Below are 23,538 nucleotides of genomic sequence, written 5' to 3' on the forward strand. Positions count from 1 at the left end.
GCTGCAGATACATTCATGCTTTAAATACCGGCTGCAGATACATCCATGCCTTTGATACCGGCTGCAGATACATTCATGCTTTAAATACCGGCTGCAGATACATCCATGCCTTTGATACCGGCTGCAGATACATTCATGCCTTTGATACTGGCTGCAGATACAGTCATGCCTTTGATACCGGCTGCAGATACATTCATGCCTTTGATACCGGCTGCAGATACATTCATGCCTTTGATACCGGCTGCAGATACAATCATGCTTTAAATACCGGCTGCAGATACATCCATGCCTTTGATACCGGCTGCAGATACATTCATGCCTTTGATACTGGCTGCAGATACAGTCATGCCTTTGATACCGGCTGCAGATACATTCATGCCTTTGATACCGGCTGCAGATACAGTCATGCCTTTGATACCGGCTGCAGCTACATTCCTGCCTTTGATACTGGCTGCAGATACATTCGTGCCTTTGATACTGGCTGCAGATACATCCATGCCTTTGATTCTGGCTGCAGATATATTCATGCCTTTGATACTGGCTGCAGATACATTCATGCCTTTGATACCGGCTGCAGATACATTCATGCCTTTGACACTGGCTGCAGGCACATTTCTTGCTTATGATACTGGCTGCAGAAAGATTCAGGCCTTTGACACTGGCTGCAGACAGATTCATGCCTTTGGTACAGGCTGCAGAAAGATTCAGGCCTTTGATACTGACTGCAGACAGATTCAGGCCTTTGATACTGACTGCAGACAGATTCACACCTTTGATACTGGCTGGAGATACATTCATGCCTTTGACACTGGCTGCAGACAGATGCATGCCCTTGGCACTGGCTGCAGACACATTCCATGACATTTGATAGAGGCTGCAGGCACATTTCATGCCTTTGGTACATATTGTATACACATTATTCAAAGTTTGACTACTAGGTCCACCTGCTTCCTTAACCTGATGAAGCTCTGAATCGCACCCTACTAAAGGAATGCAAACATAGGGACCAAATGGGTTGGTATGTATGGCATGTACGAGTATGGTGAATGGAAATTTCATAATTGAATGCATGCAAATAGTATTCTTACAGGATCCTTGTGAGGTCCTGATGAAAGCCAGCTAGCCCGGAGAGGTATTTGTGTGATAGCTGAAACATGTTGAACCAGGGACACAGAGGATATTAATTTCCTCAGTGCATCCCCATCTGTTTTCAACACCTTCAGGTGCCCTTTGAAAATAAAATTAACCCTCAGAACTCTCTAGACTATTTTGAATCTGGGATCCCACACAATTACCAAAGAACTCCCTTGGTTACCAAGGTTGAGCCCGTCCAGATACTGATGGTGTCTGGACGGGTACTCTATGATGCAGTGGGTGAGAGTTCTTTTACCAAGGGCGAGGCTAGACGAGCCCGCCTTTAGGGGCCGCCCCCCCGGCCCACGCACCCCATTCGCAGAGTGTAGCCGGTCTTTCACCCTATGGGAGGCGACCGGGGAGAGGAAGTCCTTCCGGGGGGCGGTGACGCATTTCCGGCGCGGGCGGGGTCAGAGGCCGTGACCTATATAGGTCACATTCGCAATTCGGTCGGCCTCTTTCCTCGCCTGCGTACGGACCTGCTCGCACCTACTGCCCCCCCCCCTTCACCCCCAGGCTCGGTAGCCTGTTTTCTTTAAACTTTTTCTTTAAACTTTACGTATTGACCGGTCCCCGATCTGGTAGCATCCCCTGCCCCATAGTTGGCACGGTCCCCCCACTTCCCTCATGGTGTCGAAGGAGTTGCGGCAGCTGTTCGTGAAGGCGTGGAGGAGTGCGAGCAGGACCGGGCGGAATCGCGGTTGAGCAGAGTTGAGCGGCAGCGACCAGCGCGACAGGTAAGGGGTTGTAGCTCACGAGGCTGCGGGCTTGAGTGGGTTTCGGGGTTCGCCCTGCATTTTAGCCTTTCCGTTGGTGTCCCTGGAGTCTGTTCAGGCTGCGGCGTTTTTGTTTATAGGTACCCGCTGAGCTCTGACTCCCCTTACCTGCCGCCTGGGCGCGAGCTGCGAAGGCCGGAGGGGGTTGGCCGGAGCGGCGCTGCGGGGGTTATTCAGCGAGCGAGAGGTTCAATTGTTAGATTTTCCCGCGCGCGGACTCCGAGGGCACTATGCCACCCAAAGGCATGCACCAGAAGCAAAAGGGAAAAGACCCAGAGGTAGCACAGCTGCTCAAAGCGTTGCTCGCCAAATTCGATGGTGGCGAGGACAGTAGTGAGGAGGAGGGGGACGGGGAGCTTCCTGAGCCCGAGGCGGAGCCCGAGGCGGCCGTCGAGCGCCCGCGGAGGCCGGGTGTGCCCCCTAGGGCCGCTTTCCCCCCTCTAAATAAGAAACCTAGGGTTCAGAAGCAAGGCGGGCGGGGCAAGAGCAAGAAAGCGGGAGGTCGGTCTAAGACGTACCCTAAGGAGGTCCCACTCGAACCAGATGTGGTGATTGTACCACCCCCTAGGCACCCTGAATTACCGCCAGCTGCACCCGGAGCCCCCTGGGTAATCCGGGGACGCCCGCCCCTGTTGGCCCACCGGAGGACAGGACGGGGGCGATTTTGGAGGAGATTCGGGGAGCATTAGCGGCCCTTGCGCCGGTCCCGGTCACTGGGGGGGGGGTGTCCATCCACCTGACATAGTAGCACCAGTAGCGCCCATACCAGCGGTCCCATCGGCCCCCCAGCCTGCAGCACCAGTGACTCCTCTCCCTGGGGGTGCAGCTTCCGGCCCGCTCATCGAGATATTGGGGGCCCTTAAAGCATTGTCCTTAGTGCTTCCCCATCTGTTTTCAACACCTTCAGGTGCCCTTTGAAAATAAAATTAACCCTCAGAACTCTCTAGAATATTTTGAATCTGGGATCCCACACAATTACCAAAGAACTCCCTTGGTTACCAAGGTTGAGCCCGTCCAGATACTGATGGTGTCTGGACGGGTACTCTATGATGCAGTGGGTGAGAGTTCTTTTAACACCTTAGGGTGATCCCCTGAGACTGATATGGAGAGAAGGCTAAGCACGGTAGGAGTCCTCTCCTATTGTTTTTTGTACAGTAATGTAATGCTAATATTAATTTTCCTTTGCACCGCAGAAAATAATATTTTCCAAGGTGGTGCATTAAAACTGAAAAGGATTTCTAAATCTGTTATCAAATTCAGGGCCAGATGTAGGAAGGCAAATTGTGATTGCAAACACTGAAATTCTCAGAATTTCATCGTTTGCGATCGCAATTTGGCTGTGAGCAATGTAGGTAGGCAAATACCTGCACGCAAAATAAGGAATTGCAAAAATTGCGATTCCTTATTTTGTGCAAGCATTTAGAGAATTGCAATTTGCGATTCCCTAAATGCTATGCTGGTAGGCATAGCAAATTGCGATTTTGCCGTAAGAAATCGCAAAATACCACGACCTTCAAGTTGGTGGTATTTTGCAATTTCTTTTCAAATGAATTTTTGGAATTTTGCGATTTCATTTCAAATGAATTTTTGGCTTATTACAAAGTGACATGTGGCACACCTACATGCCCTTAGGGCATGTATGTGCGCCACATGTGCATACATGCACATTTCAGGGGTGCAACAGGGTGTCCTTTTGGAACCCTTGCATGCTTGAAATTGTGCCCGCAATTTGCAAGTAAATGTAAATGTAAATGTAGTTGAGCTTATATAGCGCACAGCTACCCGCAGTGGGTGTCCCGGCGCTTGCTTAGGGAACCCGTCCTGATATTCCCCTGTGTGATAGCCCCAGCGGGTATCCACAAGGTGAAAGTCAGGCATCCCGCCACGAGGGGCCGTTGTGGAGATTAAGCAAGCTATTGCCCAGAGTCGCAGAGTGTGAACCCGTGAGTCGAGAAGGCACCGGAGCGAGAATTATCAAATCCATGGAATTTTTAGCCCAAGACCCGCCGAGGCGGGGAATTGAACCCTGGTCCAGGACCGATCTCAGCTTCCGGGTCTGCCGCCTCTAACCCCTGAGCCACACTTCTCCACAAGTACCTATTGGTTACTCGCAAATTGCGGGCGCAAATCTTATTCATGAATGGGATGGGATTCCTTGATTGCCAATCTCAATTTGCGATTCGCAATTAAGGAATATTAAGGAATCGCAAATATTTTTGCGATTCCTACCTACATTCAATTTTGCGGGTCCTTAATAGCGATTCGGTAAAAATTGCTATTAAAGGTTCGCTAAATTAAATTTACCTACATTTGACCCTTAATGCTCTAATAAGGGTTAGACTAGAAATCAGGTAGTGTCCGAAGGTCTGGTTTGACAGGCCTGTGTGTCTGCTGTTTTTTTGGCTGTATGTGGGCCTGTTTTATGATTTGTTGGGCCCGTTTTTCTGTTGATTTCCCTGATATTACCACAAACACTGCCTGCAGCTAGCACAAATGAGTGCAGTAACCCATAGCTTGCAAAACACATATACAGCATATATCTTCACAAGTGTAAAACAACACCAGTTTGAAGACATGGACCACTTTTCTAGCTATCTAATTCACTAATGGAATCACTTTTATTTTGGTGCCTTTCACTATTTTCTGTCCCAGTACGACCATGGCAATGGTTCATTTATCTTTTTTATTTAAAATTGCAATATTAAGCATACAGTTGCTATTTTTAGACATAGATATGTTTTCATTTTGCATTTTTATTTTCGCTTACAAAAGTAACCATTATACTGCCTTGTCAAAGTCAGAGCTATTGACATTCCCAATGCTTGTTTTAGATAATCCACATGCCCTGTAAAACACACACAATTATCAAGGCCACTGAAGTTATACAATTGTGCTGTGATTTTCTCATATTTATAGATTTGCCATATTTGCCACATAATCTATCTTCTACACAGAATCTGCTGATTTTCACTAAATAAAATTGGTTGTAGCTAAAATGGTTCAAAAGTTACTAAAAATGTGACGACATGTTTTGCAGTCCAGTGGAAGGCACTTTCCAGAGATGGACTGGTCAACTTTATGTTGCCTAATTCTATATTTGGGCGTTAAACTGGTACCAATGAGGTGCAACCAATGCCCGACAGTTTTACCAAGTTTATAAATGAGAAAATAACAAAGTAATACTTTCACAAAATGTGGCACATTATGCCACATAGTTTGCCTTTTCTTGCTGCTTAATTTACTCAACCCTGCTGCATAGTGTGTCCCTCTCCTGCTGCCTAATTCTGGTGGCTATGGCTATTATGAATTGAAAGTTCTGCTGTATAACATTACTGTGCATTAATCTGGCAGTGAGTGGGTAAATCATACTTTGCTTCTTTAAAAATGCTGTTCATTAGTGTATTTATAGTGTTAGCTTTTCACATGTGCACTGAGTGGTTTTACTTAAAAGTGCCACCCCTTTATTGTACTGCCATCAGACCCATGCGGCAGGGCTGGCGCTAGGCCTGGGCAGCGTGGGCAGCTGCCCAGGGCCTCGCACCAGCATGGGGCCTCACACTGGTGATGTGTCCTTTTGGTTCCCTGGCGATCCATTTCAAAGAAAGGTGTCACCTTTCTTTGAAATGGAGGGGCCCCCCTCCCTTGGCCTCTCATGGATGGTATCTGGATACATAAGGGAGGGAGAGGCTCCCTTCAATTGAAAGGAGACCCGTTCACAGACACTGTGGGAGGCCCATTGTCCATCATTTTGGCGCCCCCATAGTTTTAACTTTTAGCCCACAAGCAATTCTTACACCTATCGGACTGAAGGTGTGAGAAATGCTTGTGGGCTCAAAGTTAAAACTGTGGGGGGCGACAAAATGATGGACAATGGGCCTCCCACAGTGTCTGTGAATTGTCTCCTTGCAAGGGGCCAATTATCTACATTAGAGGGACCTCACACATTTTCTTTTAGCCCAGGGCCTCGCAAATCCTAGAACCGGCCCTGCCATGCGGTACTCTCTGAAGACACAGTCCCTGTCCAGGGACCTGGAGGCACATTCCCAGAATGCTGTACTGTCTCCAGCTCTATGCCTGTTGAGCCTGGTTGAAGAGGCATTCCTTGCCTCCAATGGCTACCTACACATTGCATGCCCGTCCTCCTGTGGTCGGACCCAACCCCTGTCCATGGTACCGGGTGCAGACACATTCCTTGTGCCAGGGAGAAGCGTCCGTCTGTGAGGGCAGGCCATCAACTGCTGCAGACTTGTAGGAAGCATCTACCAGGCTGTCTAGTCGACTCCTTACTGACGCCACGGCCAGCATAGATGCAGGTACATCAGGGTGTTGCTGTGCTGTTTGCCCCACTGATGTCACTCGATGGCATACCACGCTTGCAGTGATATCACGAGCGAATGAGGGCCACACAGATGCATCTGCATAATGTATGCATCACAGTGTGCCTCCGCGAAAGACGCACTCACACCGGTTTTGCATTAAGATGTTTTCTTGGCCTTCTGCGTGAATGTGGTGGGTGGGCGGAGGGGGTGAGGTGTGCCGCGTCCAAAAGATCTGAGTCAGAACCTCCCGAAATAGCACCGCCAGGAGGGGCGTGCAGATGGTACACTCAGCAGAAAATGAGCACGCGCGCATCTGCGTCTATTCCAGGATTCCAGCTCCTGGAGGTTACACTGTGTCAATTCAAGGAGCTGTGGGAATAATGTATCAATTGCAAGGATCACGAGACCACTGTAGCCTTTTTTGGGGCTACTGTATCACCTGCAAGAGTCTGTGGAGTTATTGTAGCAATTTTGAGCAAGTGCTGGGTCATTGACAGGATGTAGAGATTTGCTGGTATTTATAGTATTATTGTACTGATGTAGGTCTGTGGTCTTTTCTTGGACATGAAGTTGTAGTGTATCCGCTCTACAGATGTAGAGGTCGCCTGAGTGACCAACCGCAACCACGTACCGCCACCAATCGCACCTCAACCACCTCTAGGTATTGGGCATCCGCGCTCACTCACCTTGACGCAGGGCTCTCCTGATGAAATTGGATTTTGTCTTGAGGTGCTTCTCGGAGTCTTGCAATCAAAGGCGTCTGGCTCCAGAGGATGAGTGCCTACATTCACTGATTGCTAATCCCTTGGGCCTGCGGTCCAGGAGGACTGCTGAGATTGTCAACCCCAATGTGTTTCTTCGATAAACAGAGACAGTAGAGATGAGGGGTTTGTGAGCGATGTTTCATCATCATGCCTTTTTCAATGTGATTTTACTCACGACCTGTGGAGGGTAAACCTCCCTGAGGCCTGTGCTCTGCAAACAATGATTGAGTCGGGCAGACCAGCCCAATTTTCCAAAGCAGTAATCCACATTGAATCGTTCCATCGCTGTGGCGCTAGATTCGTGTGTGAAAAAAGAACTAGCGTTCCCATGGTTTGCATTTGAAAGAAGGCTAACATTACTGTTGTTGAACGTGAAGCTGTAGTGTCAGTTCTTTGTCTGAAGTGAGACTTAAGTTTTCTTTCTTTCAGCTGATCTTTTTTTCTAAAAAGCAGATGCAAAGTATTGAACGTGAGATATTGTTCTGGGTGTGTCACAAACTGCACGTGATTCCCTCTGTTCCTCCTTCTTTTCAGCACTGGAGAGCCTAGGGCATGCATTAGCCTCGGATTCCATCAATCTCTAAGTATTTTCTGTTGTCCTCGGCATAGGGCCCGTCAACGGAAGCCAGGAGTTCCATTTATAGTGATTACAAGGCCCATAAAATGGTTACAGGTGGAGGATTGTGCAAACCCCTGAGAAGCTTGATGTTAGTGTTTGTGTGGGAGGTGTGTTCTGGCCTGTCGCCACTGCCTATGTCTGGTTGATGAGGAATAGCTGAAGACAGCAGACTGCCTGTGCAGACACCATGGTCAAAGCTTGACAAACAGTCAAACAAGATATCTAAAGCCACTGAGTGAAATGGTGCCCAATCCACTATCAATGGAAGGTAAAGATTCCACAGATCATCCCTGCTCAGCATCTTGTCCCCCACACACAGCAATGCCTGGTAATGGTATCTAGGTATTTGTGCTAGGCATAACAGTAATTGAGCTGGTTGGTATGAATAATTCCGATGGCAGGGCAGTAAACGATGGACCTGTAAAAAAGAGTAGGATTTAATAAGGAGTGCCCTTCACTCTCTGAAAGCAGGGATGTATTGTGAGATCCATAAAATGGGGGCAGATCTTCAGCCCACTCTGTAATCCATCAACCAGGTGCTCGACCCATTGGCATGCTGTAGGTTTTCCTCTCAGATGCTTCATGAGCAGTATGCTCTCATCAATGGATGAGGATTCACAGGGCTTTGCTGGACCTGTACTGAACATATATGCAGAAAAATGTGGCAATGCATTTACGGTGGAGCTCAGTTTAAAGTGACAGGAGATCACTGCTCATTAGAAACAATTTAAATTAGAAAAATAATCTTATTCATGTTTTAGTTATTGTTTTGCATACAACTGTTTATCATGAAGATTAATTTTGCAATTCTACCTCCTGCAATCTCAACTCAAGCAAACATTTGCCTGAACTAGTCTCTACATTCATTTCTATGTTGAATGAAATGAAATGAAATGATAATGAATTTTGTAAAGCGCAAAATAGCTGCCCGGGGGCGTCCTAGCGCTGAAAAACGAACAGGTGTTGCCTATAGGGCTGAGTCCAGGAAAGGTTACTTATTTATTGAACAGGAAGGTTTTTAAATTTTTCCTAAAGGAGGTGAGGTCAGAGTTGGACCTAAGGTGGAAGGGAAGACTGTTCCATAATTTGGCCGCATTCAGGGAAAAAGAGCGACCTCCTGATCTAGATCTTTTAACCTTTGGTACTACCGCTAGTAAGGCATTTGTGGATCGAAGTTGTATGCTGGGGAGGTAGGGGGTAATTAGGGGGCGACTAATCAGTGGCCCGGTTTCCCAGAAAGATTGATGGGCCACACAAAGGGATTTGAAGCTGATCCTGTCTTTCACCGGGAGCCAGTGTAATTTTTTCAGTCCGGCCTTCGCAGAGGTCCTGCGAGGGAGTTGGAACAGGGTTCGGGCCGCACAGTTCTGGATTACCTGCAACTTTTTAAGTGTGGAGTCAGGGGTCCCAAAGTAGAGCGCATTTCCAAAGTCCAGCCTGGCAAGTATCAGTCCCTGGACCACGATTTGTCTGGCCTCAAACTGTAATAATGGGAGAATTTTTTTCAGCACTCTAATGAGGCCAAAGCAGGTATCAGATAATACACAGGCCTGATGATTGAATGGTAGGGACTTGTCCAGCCAGATTCCCAGGCTCTTGATGGTATCTCTGGGGACTGGAGGGGTGCCCAGGCAGGTTGGCCAGATTTGATTAATCGTGGGTGGTGCTAGATGTCCCATCATCATGACCTCTGTCTTGTCTCCATTAAGTTTGAGACAAGACATGGTCATCCATCGATTAATCTCGCTCAGACATTTGGGCAGGTCCACTGTACCTCCAAGGTCTCCGGCCGGCGTGAGGGAGACCACCAGCTGGGTGTCGTCCGCGTAGGTAACGATCTTAATACCATACGGACGGACGACCCCAGCCAGTGGTCTCATGTAGACGTTAAACAACGTCGGACTCAATGAGGAGCCCTGCGGAACTCCACAGTTCAAGGGCTTGCTTGTGGAGATAGTTGCTCCCTCAAAGACCTGAAATTGCCTGCTGGAAAGAAAAGAGCGGATCCACTCCAATGCTCCTCCTTGTATCCCAATTTCCTTGAGGCGCTGCAACAAGATAGTGTGATTTACAGTGTCAACCCCATACAATGAGTATTTGATGAATCTCTTCACATTGATCAGAATTTTAGGAACTCTGTTCAAGAGAACATAGGAGCCTATACCCAAACGTCATGATTGCTGTTGCCAATGAAAGATTAGCTCTCACGGCTACTTGAATTCTGAGCTTGTTTCCTAAGCAAAAATACAAATGGAGAGATGTGACATGAAATAAAGTGACACGGGTTCCCTCTTTCACAGCAGTGAGCATCTAATGTTAACTATCCCTCCAATATAAGGAGGCCTTTTTATAGACATTTGCATACACGCACCAATGGAACACACATGATAGAAACCAAAACAGTAAAATCATTGCAGGTGGAAAGAGTCCTTATGAGACGGGCACAAGTGACCTTCTGAAAAAAGTATACGCAATGAAAACCTCCTTGTCGCTGATTTGACAATTTGGGAAACCTTGCTTACAGCTGGGAGCACAGGAGCGAGGATCAATAATCAGAAGTGGCACAGCCTGTATCACCATGATTCACATCGGAAAACGATACGGAGCTGGCTATCACTGTAATGTTAAGAGTACATTCAAGTGGTTTCTCACCGCATACAGATTGCCGTGGATTGGGATGCTTTGAAAGATAGCACTCAAGTCACTTGCACTAGTTCCTAAATTTCTTTACAAAAGCCAATAAAGAAAAAGATGGACATACACAGCTCTACCTGCTAGAATCAGGCTAGCATCCAGATATTTCTAAAACTCTGAGCTGAGAAAAGGTAGTGTGGACATCACGCATTCTGGCTGTATTACTGAAGGAAAGGGAAACTGAGCAACAAGACTGGCCAAATAATGGATAATGTGGGGGCAGCTTGTGAGAATACTTGTCAAACTTTATGAAGTGCTATATCAGGATGAATATGATTGCAGTCGTAAAGATCATAATAAATGTCTTCATGATGGTACCGCTCCCGTCTGCTACTGAAAAATAAGAGACCCAGAGTTACTAGGTACCTCCTCTGAAGTCATTGATGCTCTTTCTCAACTGCAGCAGAATATGAATTATACAAAACAGTGACAGTCCTCTTTTTACTAGTAATACTGAAAGCCAGTGAACTTGCTATCTAACAAAATCAGGTCACATTATGTTAGCTCAATGGAGCAGCATTTCCCCAAAAAATAGAATGGACTGCTGCTAAATTAATCTTTTTCCCAATGTTGCTTTTCCATCGGGGATAAAAAAAAGGCTGTACGAGCCATCATGGCCCTTGTAATTTAAGTTCACTTATCTCTCTATAAACGTCTACATATTTGGAAACAAAACTCTTGGGCTTCTAAGTAGGGAAAGCCCTCTACTCCATGTTGCCAAACGTCTGCAGACGCCCCTAGCAATGATCGTTCTTAATGCAGAGAAGGCATTTTACATGGTCATGCTAAGGTTTCTCTGGTATGATATGCAGACATATTACATGTGGTCAATTTAAGTATGATACACTTCATTTTCCAGAGAGCAAAGGGGGCCCTTTGCTGAGATTGCAGCAGGGTGCCCCCTCACCTCCTGCATTGTTTTATTACGTATGAAAGTAAAGTTTATTGAAATTAATATGCAAGAGCATTGTAAAAGATACAAACAATATTCATTGTGCATATAACCATAATAACAAATGCATAAATTGTAGAAAGTAGGACGTAAAAGAGGTACGTTTAATTGTATTTTTTATTTTGCCCCGCCACCCACCGCCTCCCCGCCATTCAAGATCCATGCCAGGCGCCACTGTTAAGTTGCCAGCGGTAGAATCTGTCCATTCTTGAGATCATTCTTGAGGTCACGTCTATCAAACCCTTCTTCGCTGATTCGTTAGGGTTAACAGATAATGATCTTCTGAGCTTTCAAGCTAAGTCCTCTAAATATCTCGCATTCAAAGTAAGCCGTGACGTAAACCATGATTCAGACACATGCCTCACACTTATTTTTTCAGGAAATCTTAAAAAGACACATTTGTTTTCATTTTTTGTTTGTGTGACTTCTCCTATAATTTATCAATTGGGTGTTTCATCTTCTTCTGTTAGTTATTAGTAGTCAAGCACAAGGTGCTGACATAGTTCAACATAGTGCCGCCTGCCCAGCTACAATAAGAGAATGGGGAGAGAACGTGGAATAATGACGAGGCCGGTCAACCTCGGAGCCAGGAACCGGGTTCGAGTTTCGGCAGGGACACCAAACATTCTGTGATTCTGGGCAAATCACGTCATCTCCCAGTGCCTGACAAAAATGAATGTGTCCGGCTGTAAGTAACTGGTGCTCATGTAAAGCGTTCTGATACCTTCAGGTCTAGATAGCGCTATATAAAATTCCACCCAAAAAATAAATAAATAAAATAAGGTACTTGCAGGACACCTTTCCAAAGATTGAGGAAAAGTGTAAATGTTCAGTCATTCCAACTCATGTATTCATAATCTTTAGCCATGAAACATAATATAGAAATAAAAATGATTATTGTTAATGTATTTATTTGCAGTGGTGTAAAAAAAGCCCCCACAGCACCTGTGGTGTGGGCCCCCGAGATCTGGATCCCCCTCCAGAACTGGCAGGCCTAGGGCTGAGAGCTTCAGACTTGGTCTGAGCATGGAAGGCCCCTTCACGTTTTGTAATGCCGCTGTTTATTTATTGTGTTGACCAGAGCCTAGACAGAAATCCTTTGACAGCTGATCATCACAATAGAGTTTCTTAAATGCTCTACAACGGAGGAGATGAGCTACCAATCTAAGCCTGAGTCTGAACAGATTTTGTCTATGAAATCAATTAATATTCGCCAGTTACTGTTTTGGGTCAAATCATAGAGGGCGCACTGCAACCTTAGGGGGCATGTATAACATCAGCTGTACTCTTGCCCAGCCATGGTGGGAATCAATTTATTTATTTTTACCTAAATTAGGCATCTGCCAGGTCTTCAGGAAATATTTTGTCCTTTGGGCAATCACATTTGCTTACAAATTGTAATTGTAATTGTATTTATATAGGGCATACTACCCCTGACGAGGTGCTGAAGCGCTTTTTAGCGAGTAGCATGCTACTCCGGAACCCAACATGGAGTAGTGGGTGATTAGTATATGGAAATATAAGTTGTTCATTTGGGCGGTAGACATGTGAGTCTTTTACTTGGATTGAATAGGATAAAGGAGAGATAGAGAAGGGAAGGGAATAGTCTAAAAAGTGTTACTTGGGAGATCATAGTAGTAAAATGAGGTTTGGGATGTGTCAAAGGAGGGAAGAGTCTACAAAGGGTTATTAGGGAGATCATAGTAGTACAATGAGGTTTGGGATGAGCCTGAGAGTGGAATAGGATTAGGTGTAAAGATAATACATATATAAATACATAACTACATGGAAAAGTATACATGTACATGGAAAATAATACAAAAAATATAAAGTTGTAATGTATAAAGTCACATATGTGGATGCATGAATAAATAGTTAGCAACTCAGGCTTTCAAGTGTTGCTGTACATAAACCTAATTTATTTATGTATTTCTATAATTTTATGTTTTCTTTTGGGAACTTATGTTTTTTTATTTGTTTTTTTTATTTTAGGAAATTGTGTTTTTTAAATTTATTTATTTTTCCTCAATTCTTTCATTAGTAAAGTGCTTACAGACACAAGTGTTATGATCATACTTACACATTGTGTTAGATAAAATAAAATAAAAGCAGAAACCCATAAGCATATGATTAATTAGCTTATATATCGTATTACACACTGTGATAGATCAAATAAAACAGTGACCCATAAGCATATAATTAAATAACATATGTAAACAATACATAAATGTAAATGTAGTTGAGCTTATATAGCGCACAGCTACCCGCAGTGGGTGTCCTGGCGCTTGCTTAGGGAACCCGTCCTGATATTCCCCTGTGTGATAGCCCCAGCGGGTATCCACAAGGTGAAAGTCAGGCATCCCGCCGCGAGGGGCCATTGTGGAGATTAAGCAAGCTATTGCCCAGAGTCGCAGAGTGTGAACCCGCGAGTCGAGAAGGCACCGGAGCGAGAATTATCAAGTCCGTGGAATTTTTAGCGCAAGACTCACCGAGGCGGGGAATTGAACCCTGGTCCAGGACCGATCTCAGCTTCCGGGTCTGCCGTCTCTAACCCCTGAGCCACACTTCTCCACATAAGCTATATACATGCTAAGCATTATTTATATATGTATATGTACTTATCTATAACCATAAGTAGTACATACATTTGTTAGGCAGACCTATAAGAATATGTTTTTAAATCCATAAGTAGTATGTACAAAGAAATGCACATATATCAATACATACATATAATCAATTTATACATGTTTGCATGCATATGCATACGTTGTACAGATGAGTATTCTGAATATAAGATCGTTATCCATGGATCTTATGTTTGGGGGCAATGAATTGCATAGTTTGGCTGCTTGAACAGAGAAATATGTACTGTCCTTAGTTTTATTTTCTTGTATGCTGGAGTTTGAGGTGAGGTGCCAATCTGGAGCCTAAATTCCTTTGTTGTATATATTTGGAGATTTTATTCCGGATTAAAAGTGGTCCTGTTCTATGTATTGCTTTGTGGGTAATATGAAGCAGCTTTAAGGTGGACCTTCTGGCTACTAGTAACCAATGTAGGGCCCCAAGGCTAGGGAGATGTGGGCTTGTGGGTTTACACGCAGGAGTAGTCTGGCAGCAGAGTTCTGAATTTGTTGCAGTTTTTTCATAGTTGATAAAGATGATCCATGATAGAGGCTGTTGGTTCTTTCTCCACAGCCTGTCTGCCTGAAGACTGGAAAAAAGCAATTGTACTGCCCATCAAGAAAAAACCCAATGTGAGCCAGGACACCCTAGAGAACCTCCGACCCATCTCTTTGCTACCCTACCTAGCTAAAGTTGCCGAAAAAATAGCCAACACTCAACTCATGGCCCACCTCGAATCTCACAATGCTCTACATAGCTCTCAGTCTGGTTTTAGGTCGGGCTACTCCACAGAGACAGCGCTCCTAAGAGCGACCGAAACTCTAAGGGAAGGAGCAGATGAGGGTAAGACCATGGCACTCATTATGCTGGACCTTAGTGCCGCATTTGACACTGTAGCACACTCCATCTTGCTGCAGTGTCTAAACAAAGCGGGGGTCACCAAGGAAGCATTGGGTTGGCTGAAAGCCTTTCTAACCAACCAGTGCTTTCAGGTTCAGAGAGGCAACTTTCTCTCGGACAGCATAGCCCTAGAACAGGGGGTACCTCAGGGCTCTGCCCTGAGTCCCACCCTGTTCAACCTCTATATGGCTCCGCTGGCAGAGGTGGTCCAATCGTACGGCGTAGAGCTAGTCTCCGACGCCGACGATACCCAACTGCTGATCTCCTTGTCCTAAGCTTCCTCCTTAGCTGCTGACAACTTCAAAACCTGTATGAGGGATCTTGCAGATTGGATGACCCAACACTGCCTCAAACTTAACGGCTCTAAAACTGAGGTGTTAATAATAGGAGGTAAGGACAATAGCTGGACCAAAGACTGGTGGCCACCCTGTCTGGGGCCTTTACCCACTCCTGGTAGGGAAGCGAAGAACTTAGGTGTCTGGGTGGATACCAAACTTTCGTTTGACAGCCATGTAAATAAAATTGTAGGAAAGTGTTTCAGGGTCATGAAAACCCTCAACCGCACCCTGGACCTCCTCCCCTTGGATGCCAGGCGTACCATGACCCAGGCACTAGTAACCTCTCGAATGGACTATGGCAACGTGCTTCTTCTAGGTACGTCGGAAAAGAACATCAGAAGACTGCAGGTATTACAAAACTCAGCAGCACGGCTAGTGCTGAGACTACCTAGAAGAGCTGCTCCTAAACCTATCCTGGCTACCCTTCGTTGGTTGCCTATTAGGAAGAGAATTCTATTCAAAGCACTTCTCATGTGCTACAGAATTATCTCTTATAAAGCACCGTCCTACCTGTCTGACCTAGCCGTTCCTTATGAGCCTAACAGAACCCTTCACTCCATGGGAATGGGCCTTCTCAAGATCCCTCGTATAAAAAAATCAAGAATGGGAGGTCGCTCTTTCCGTTCGTTGGCAGCAAACAAATGGAACTCCCTTCCCATCAATATTAGGTTAGCGAACAATGAAACCACTTTCAGAAAACTGTTAAAGACCTACCTATTTGCCCTTTAGCTCCTCGCCCTTTTCCTGTACTCTGACCCTTCTCCACAGTGCGGGGATACGCCGGGAGGCGTCACCAGGCGCTTTATAAGCCCCTTTATTATTATCAAGTACAGACCGTACACGAGAGATAGTAGCCTGGACCTTTTGTGGAAATCCTAAGTGGGGGAAGATGCATCGCTCAATTTTCATAGTAATGAAGCATGATCTTGCTAACTTATCCACTTGGGTGATCATGGATAGCTTGGAGTCTGTGGTGATTCCAAGAATTCTTACTTTCTTGGATACTTTAGTTGGAAATGGTTCCAGATCATTTGGCCAGGCACAGAGTGGGCCATGATGTTTCCAATCACTACATGTGAGTATTTCAGTTTTGGACGCATTCATTTTGAGATGGTTTCATGTCATCCATTGATCAACGTCTCTGAGGCAGCTGAAGATGTTTGAGTTTGCATCGTCGTTGTGACTTTCCAGTTTAAGAAGTATTTGCATGTCATCTGTGTAGTTATATCATCTGAGAGGAAGACTTCTTTATTATACTTGTTTCTCTTTTATCATGCTCTGGTTTTTGTCATTCTGCTGTGTTGCCACATATTTTACACAGAAAAAAGAAAACATTGCATTACTTCTTGCCAGTGCCCTAGAGATGGTAATGGGCTGTGCTATTAAGTGTGTGCAGTAGTTCATGTTTTACTTTATTTCTAGTTTTCTACATTTAACCTTAAGTTATCATCCACCTTCAGTAGTCCAAGGTGCTATTTGCTTCAGTAGTCAGTCTTATGGAATGAAGATTATTTCTGAGGGCAGAAACAATAAAAGCATCATTCGTCCTCCTACTGCCAGTTGTTTCAAAGACCTGAGCTTCCAGTCCTAATGTATCTAGGTCTTGTTTTGTTTTTTATTTTATTTTTTTTAATAAATTTGGCTGTCAGTTTCACCTGGGTGATTACATTTGTCATTGAAAGCGATTTTGGTTGTGGCCTGAGAAAGTCTTTCTAAAAAAGAAGGTGAAATTTAAATACAAAATTTTACTCAATAGGAAATCCAGGGTGTGAGTGAGTGTGAGTGAATGCTCAATGCTGGCTCTATGGCTGCGATTCAGGCGTAGTGTGATCATGACGGTGCTCTACTGCCCACTCATCAGGGAGAAGATGCGTGTGCCTTGCCTGCACTCGAGGAGGTTAAAGTTATCATCTTCAGATCAATCACATCGCTGGCAATTATTTCCGTTTCCTGGAGCTCTGTTGTCATTTATCAATATCAGGTGTGTTACTTTATGAGTTTCCGGGAGATGTGATGTTATTGTATCCATTTCAAGGACACGTGGGTTTGCATCTATGTCAGGGAGATAGATCCAAGGGTATGTTACTACTTGCAAGGAGATTGGGGATTATGGCTGCCCTAAACATGTGGCCTTATTATGGCTGCTCCCCCGAGTTGTGTGATTTTAGGAGTTTTCCGGAGAGATGAGGTTACTGCATCTGTTCACAGAGCTGCAGTGGCGTAGTAAGGTGGGTGGGGGCAGTCCGCACTGGGCTGCATGAGTTTTGGGGGCAGCGGCCCAGGATTTTCCCTGCGGTTGTCGTAGTGTGGCAAACAAATGCAGCAATTTTCAGCACCCTCCTTCACGCTCTTAACCCGCTGCCGGTGCCGGCAAAGCAGGGGCCGCCACAGGTGGCAAAAGGTCTAGCTACGCCACTGGAGAGCTGCTGGGAGTGTTGCCCATCAAGGGTGATGTGACAGCTATGAAAAGACAGCTGAAACCAGGAAGAAGTGAGAGAGAGGGGCGGTCAGTGCATGGACGAAGATATAGCCCGAGTCTGGTGGAACTTTATTGAGGCAGAAATGTTGTGGATTTTGTTGAATTGGATTTTAATCTCTGCAGCGTCGATATTAATTAAGAGGGATAAAAACGAGAGCTGCCATAATCCGAAGCGCTTCTCAGTCTATGGACCAGCACTTCAGATCCCACAAATGTAGTCTCTGCAGCTCTGGGGGAAGTGAAGGGATTAAGGGGCCTCTGAAGAGCTGTGAGAGGGACCCAGGATTGGAGTAGCAGGAGATGCTTCCAGTCAGGATCGATGTGCATTAAAAGAGACACGCGAAGACTCCGTTATTGGAGAAATGAGTTCTCCAGGTCCAGACCGGGGTGCCTTGAAAGAGTGGTGTGAGGTGCCAACTATTGAAGCAGCAGGGGCGTTTCTGACCAGGAATCCCGGTGCGCTGACAGAGTTGCGTGTCGACCAGTGATTGGAAAGTTCACAAGTTGACCTCGCACACCAAAAACAGTATAATAAACACGATATTAGTGCTTGATAAACATTTGTTTTGTGACAAAGATGGAATCCAACAGTTCTCCCAAGAAAATTTCAAGTCAGTTTTCTTCGTTTTATTCTTTCTTTTATTATTCAAAACTCGCAGATAAAAATAGCCTTTGAATAATAAAAGAAAGAATAAAACGAAGAAAACTGACTTGAAATTTTCTTGGGAGAACTGTTGGATTCCATCTTTGTCACAAAACAAATGTTTATCAAGCACTAATATTGTGTTTATTATACTGTTTTTGGTGTGCGAGGTCAACTTGTGAAGTTTGATGTACAGAACAAATTCTTATTTGTTCTATGTTGGGATCTAGGGGGTTGTATCCCAGACCATTTGCCCCCATATTATAGTAACAATAGGAACTTGACCCTCGGTGCGGCCCTCAAAGCCTCAATCCCCTTTTTTCTGTTTTGACGAGTGATTGGAAAGGCAGCAGGTTCTTCAGTTCAGGATTGAAGAGTGTGGACAGTTCTGTGAAAGGACCAAAGTAATAGAATTGCAGATGTGCTTCAGGCTGGGATTGAGGAACATTAAAAGTGCCTTGTGGTAGGTCTCAGTCCTGGACTACTTTAGCAGGATATGTGGCTGATTTGCTGATTTGTGCTTAGGCACCATTACTATATATAATAGCTGAGGATGCTGTAGGTCAGGACATAGGTGTATGGATATACCAAAAACAACAGGGTAAGTAGATATACTTTTAATAGGACCACATCCACCAACAATCAGGCAGTAACTGACAATCTTAAGGCGCTCAGTGTAGATATTCCATCCAGCTGGATTACCTCCCACAATAGATCAACACTGTGGTCGAATTACCCCACGTCTTCCTTTTGTACAAATAAAGCAAACAAATGCATAGCAGATAAACTGAGAGTAAATACAAAGCATAATAACAAGTCAAGTAAGAGTTATGGAAGAGAAACACAGACGAAAACCGCTAAAATCATCAACCCACCCACTGGTTAGAACAAAGAATGACTGTGTGCAAATAGAGAGGCCATATCAATTTGCGATAGACAATATTCATACAGGTATGCTGCTTTCTTACACGCCTTTTCATTTCCACCGAGTCCCTGAACCCTTGTCACACATCGGTTCAAGATCATTACCCCTCCTTAGGTCAAAAGGAGGAGCCTTGCAATGTGAAACTCTCTTTAAATTCCATATTTTACAATCTCCGGTTTTGACAGTATTATTAAAGAGTTTCACCACTTCTTGGGCTTGTTATGTTTAGACCCATTTGGCATTCCCACAGGAGCTTGGATTCTTACCCAATCTCCACCACAAACGTTCATAGTCTTCACATGTTTCTCGTCAAAATAATGTTCCCTCACTGCAGCCACCAACCTGGAAAGACATCCTCTAGCATAGTTCCTAAACCATGGTAAGTGCTCCACATTACAGGTATATTTCTGGAACTCAACAACCCACCTCCGAAATGCAGGCAGAATGCAAACATGTATTTTCAAGAATTTCCTTAAAAGGCTTATGATCTAAAGTATGATAAAGGCACGGCCCCAGAAGCCATTTTTAAACTTCCTGACTGCCCAACTAAATGCCAAAGTCTCTACCTCAATAACCAAGTAATTACATTTGGCTTCCTTCGGTACCTTCGAAGTACAAGCAATCACTCTTTCTAAATCATCTTTTTGGTCGCAGGACTGCAACAAGTCTCTTCCCACTTGCATTAGTGACCACAATGACATCCTTGCCTGGAACAAATGCCTTAAGATCAGGTGCTTTCACCAAACCCCCTTAGATCACATTGAATTCCTGATCCGCCTCCATGCTCTGTCTAAAAACGGAACCCTTCTCATACAGCTGAACCCTTCTGATACTATAATGAGTTTGGCTCTGAACTTAAACATAGCTAGGAATGACACCTCATCCTTACTCATAGGTGCCTTGAGATTGCAGATGGTGTCCACCAACTCTTACTTTGGTTTCACCCCATTGCCTGAAATAGTATGACCTGGATAAGAAATGTCCTCATGGCCAAACTCACATTTCTCAGCCCTCGGTGTTAAGCCAACTTTTCCCAGCCAATGCAAAACTTGATGCACACAATAGTTGTGCTCTTTCCAAGACTTGCTGATGATGACCATTCTGGAAGTGTGTTATTCCCACCATGTCACCCAACAAAACATTAACACACTTTGAAAAATGGATGCCACTTGCACCAACCCTATCAGCATCTTAAGAAACTTGTAAGAATCCGTAAGCGTAATAGACTCATCTTCAGTTAGCTTGAAGACACCAAAAACAGTAGGGTAAGTAGATAGGCTTTTAATAAGACTTCCCCCATCACAAAGGTGGCCTGTTATTATGGGTGTTGGGGCTCTGCTCCACCTCCCTTTACCAAAGCATGATGATGTCTGTCAGGGTCAGCAAAGGTCATTAAATCAGGGTCAGGCAGCTGGGTGCTCTACATGCTTTTGCTTGGCTGAAGAATTTACAGTCCTGCGGGCAGTGACCTCATCAGCACAGCGAAGTCCTGCGAGGACCTCCCCCTCATCATGAGGAAGAGTGTCACTGATATAGTCCTTCCCAGGAGCCTCTGGTTATGACCTAAAGTGCCCAGAGCTGACTATCAATGGTGCCTCATCACAAGTGGCCACACTCCACTCTGTAACAAGTAAGGAAATGACGCCTCTCATTGGCTGACCCATGTCAATGCCAGCCAATGAGAAGAGGTAGTGTGATCTTTTGCAAGTCCCTCCCTCCCAGAAACATTCAGGAACTTCTGAGGCCTTTGTGCTTCTTCTTCCTGCCAGAGTGTCACCTTCACGGCCGTGCTTGTTGAATGTTGGGTGCGTGTGTGTGCATGTATGAATGTATGTGTAGTTATGTGTGTACGCTAATAATGAGTCTGTGCGGGTGTAGATGCTTTTGAATGGTGGCTGTACACGCGCACGCTTGTGACTGGATGGGTGTGAGTGAGTCTGCATGTGGCATGACAGGTGTGAGTATGTGTGGGCGAAACTATGAAAGGGGAGAAAGACGCCGTCAACTGCCACCCCCCTGAGTCAAGATTGACATGCTGTGACAGGGCTCGGTCATGGTAAGGGTCTCAGTGCCGGGGTTGTATTGTATTGTATATTGGATTTGTATAGCGCCTGCAGGTGAGGAGTGGGGGGCAATAACAGAGCTGGGCTCAGTGGATGTCCGCAGTGCACCCCCTCTGCGACTGGTCTCGAAAGTCGGGGTGAGTAGCCCTGCCTCCCACTCCCCCCTCGCCCCCCCTTTTCCAGGCATTTTTCATTTATTGCAATTTTTGGCAAGAGCCCAGCAGGGTGTATTTTTGCATGTGTGCCTGTGACTCGGGATGGGGGGCTGTGCTGCTAGCTGGTTGCAGGCAGCGAGTATCCTCTTGTTGTCATGGAGACCAGCAGAAGGAGGTGGGCGGAAGGAGGGGGAAGGGTGGGGGTGACACGCGTGGAGGGGGCGGAGGGGGGTGTTTGCCTGCAGTCCGCGGTGCTGCTGCTGTATTCTGTGCTCAGACACGGAGCCAGTGAGAAGCCCCTGCTTTCTGCCCCTCAAGCCACCACACACCGCAGTAGGGGGGTTGTGCTCCAGGGATACCCCCGCCCGCGCCCCTCAGTGCATCACGGGAAGGGTCTGTGCCTGGGCTGGGCTGTCAAGGGCACCCGCAGGGCACCGAGAGGTAAGAGTGAGGGGTAACAGTGTGTCTGAGGCGATGGGTGAAGGGCGGCGAGGGCACCCTCTGTCTCTCGGATGACAGTCCGTGACTCTCCTTCCGTCCAAGTTATTGTTGCCAGCTGTCTCTCGGGAGTCGGCGGGTGTCTCTTTTAAGGCATCACTCGGTCTCTAGTGTGGTCCATTTTCTTACCAGCTGTCTCCCAGTTCGAGCCTCATGAGGTATTTATGTGAGCTGTCTCTGGGTGGCGTTGAGTGTCTCTCGCATCAGTGGGTCGCGGTTCCTTGGGGTGCAGCTGTCAACGGTCCCCAGACACCAGCTGGTGTGTGCCTCGGCAGGTCCCGATCTCAGATGTCTTCCATGGCCCTCGGTATGTCTCTCTGTATGCATCAGTTGCTCTCTCGCGATACACATTAAAACTAGCTGTCGTCCGGTTGGTGGCCCATATAAGACATTAATGTCGGCTGTCTCTCGCATCAATGGGTAGCCGTCCATAGACTGCCGACAATCTCTGCGACGACAGCTCGCGTTGCTGTGTACATCCGGGGGTCTCGGCTGTGAAGTATCGTTGCTCTTGCAGTACTCAATGTATGTCTCTGTGCATCAATGGGTCTCTCGCGATACATATTGATGGCAGCAGACCCTGTTACCAGCGGTATTTGAAGGCACCAGAATGTCTCTTCCTTCATCATCTGGTCTAATTTGGGAGATGCACCTACCAGCAGTCTTTAAATATGGCAGGATATCTCCCCCTCTCCACCTTTCTCTCCCCTTTAATCTCTCTCTCTCTCTCTCTCTCCGTCGCTCTGTCAGTCACTCTCTGAGAGTACAGTGGTCAGCTTTAGATGTGACGGGCTGCCTCTCTGTTTCCGGCGGTCTCTCAGAAGCATAGCTCTCAGCTGTCTTTGTAGGTATCTGTATGTCTCTGTCGGTTGTTCTCTGAGAGGGGCAGTCCCCTGCTGCCCCTCAAGTGGCACTGCGCCTGTCTCTTCGAGTCAGCTGCATTCTTTTGAGAGGCACAATTTTACCAGGTGTCTCTGTGAGTGTAATGGGCATGCTTCTATGTGAGCTGATAGCTTTATGTTATGTTTCTGTTGCGTTGTGTTGTTATTTTGGCTTGTAATGCATGTGGTGTCATGCTCTGCTATTTTAAGGTTAGTTTGGAGGCCCATATGTTACCACATGGTGTGCCTTACTGGATTCTCAAATACTACCCTCAGTTATGATATGGTGGGCGGTATTTTCTTATCTATATGTGACTTTGCGTTGTGATATGAGCTGCAGCAACAAATGATGGACGGAATGCTAAATAGATCAAACACTCACCCCTAGTCAAGAGATCTATGTTAAATCCATTGTTCTTTTGCTCACCATGCCACCCCAGTTCAGACCCAGCCATATGCAAGCCAGTCTTGACCCTGGTCCTCAGTCCAGCCCGAACTGCGGAGTGGTATGTGGCACAATTATGATAATCGTCAGAAGCTTCTGACAGCACAGTCCTTGCTGCAGCTCTTTGCATCTCCCTGGCTCCTCTGCCAGCAATGGCCGCCCCCATTTACTTGTCAACACATTAATGAAACGCGTCCTCGAGCTCCCATTAGGTTAGTTAATAATAACAATCATCGTTAAAGCGCAAGGAGCCAACCCAGTCAGTGCCTTCACGGTGTGCATGGGCATAGTGGATGTTATTAATAACACACTCATCCAGATCGCGTGTTCG

At 45.9% G+C, this 23,538-nt stretch overlaps 1 protein-coding gene across 2 annotated transcripts in view; it reads left to right on the plus strand.

The window, feature by feature from the left end:
• PACSIN1 (protein kinase C and casein kinase substrate in neurons 1) overlaps positions 1-23,538 on the plus strand; it is a 416,659-nt gene that overhangs the window by 58,615 nt on the left and 334,506 nt on the right. The window contains exon 1 of one of the 2 annotated variants that reach the window (XM_086923203.1): positions 21,707-21,824. The exons of the other annotated variant lie outside the window; for it this stretch is intronic. The gene's annotated coding sequence lies outside the window, so the exon portion shown is untranslated. Of the gene's footprint in view, positions 1-21,706; positions 21,825-23,538 lie in introns of those variants that run through there. 2 annotated transcript variants of the gene reach the window in all.

Source organism: Lissotriton vulgaris, chromosome 5 (genome assembly GCF_964263255.1).
Source record: "Lissotriton vulgaris chromosome 5, aLisVul1.2, whole genome shotgun sequence".
NCBI classification, from domain to species: Eukaryota; Metazoa; Chordata; class Amphibia; order Caudata; family Salamandridae; genus Lissotriton; species Lissotriton vulgaris.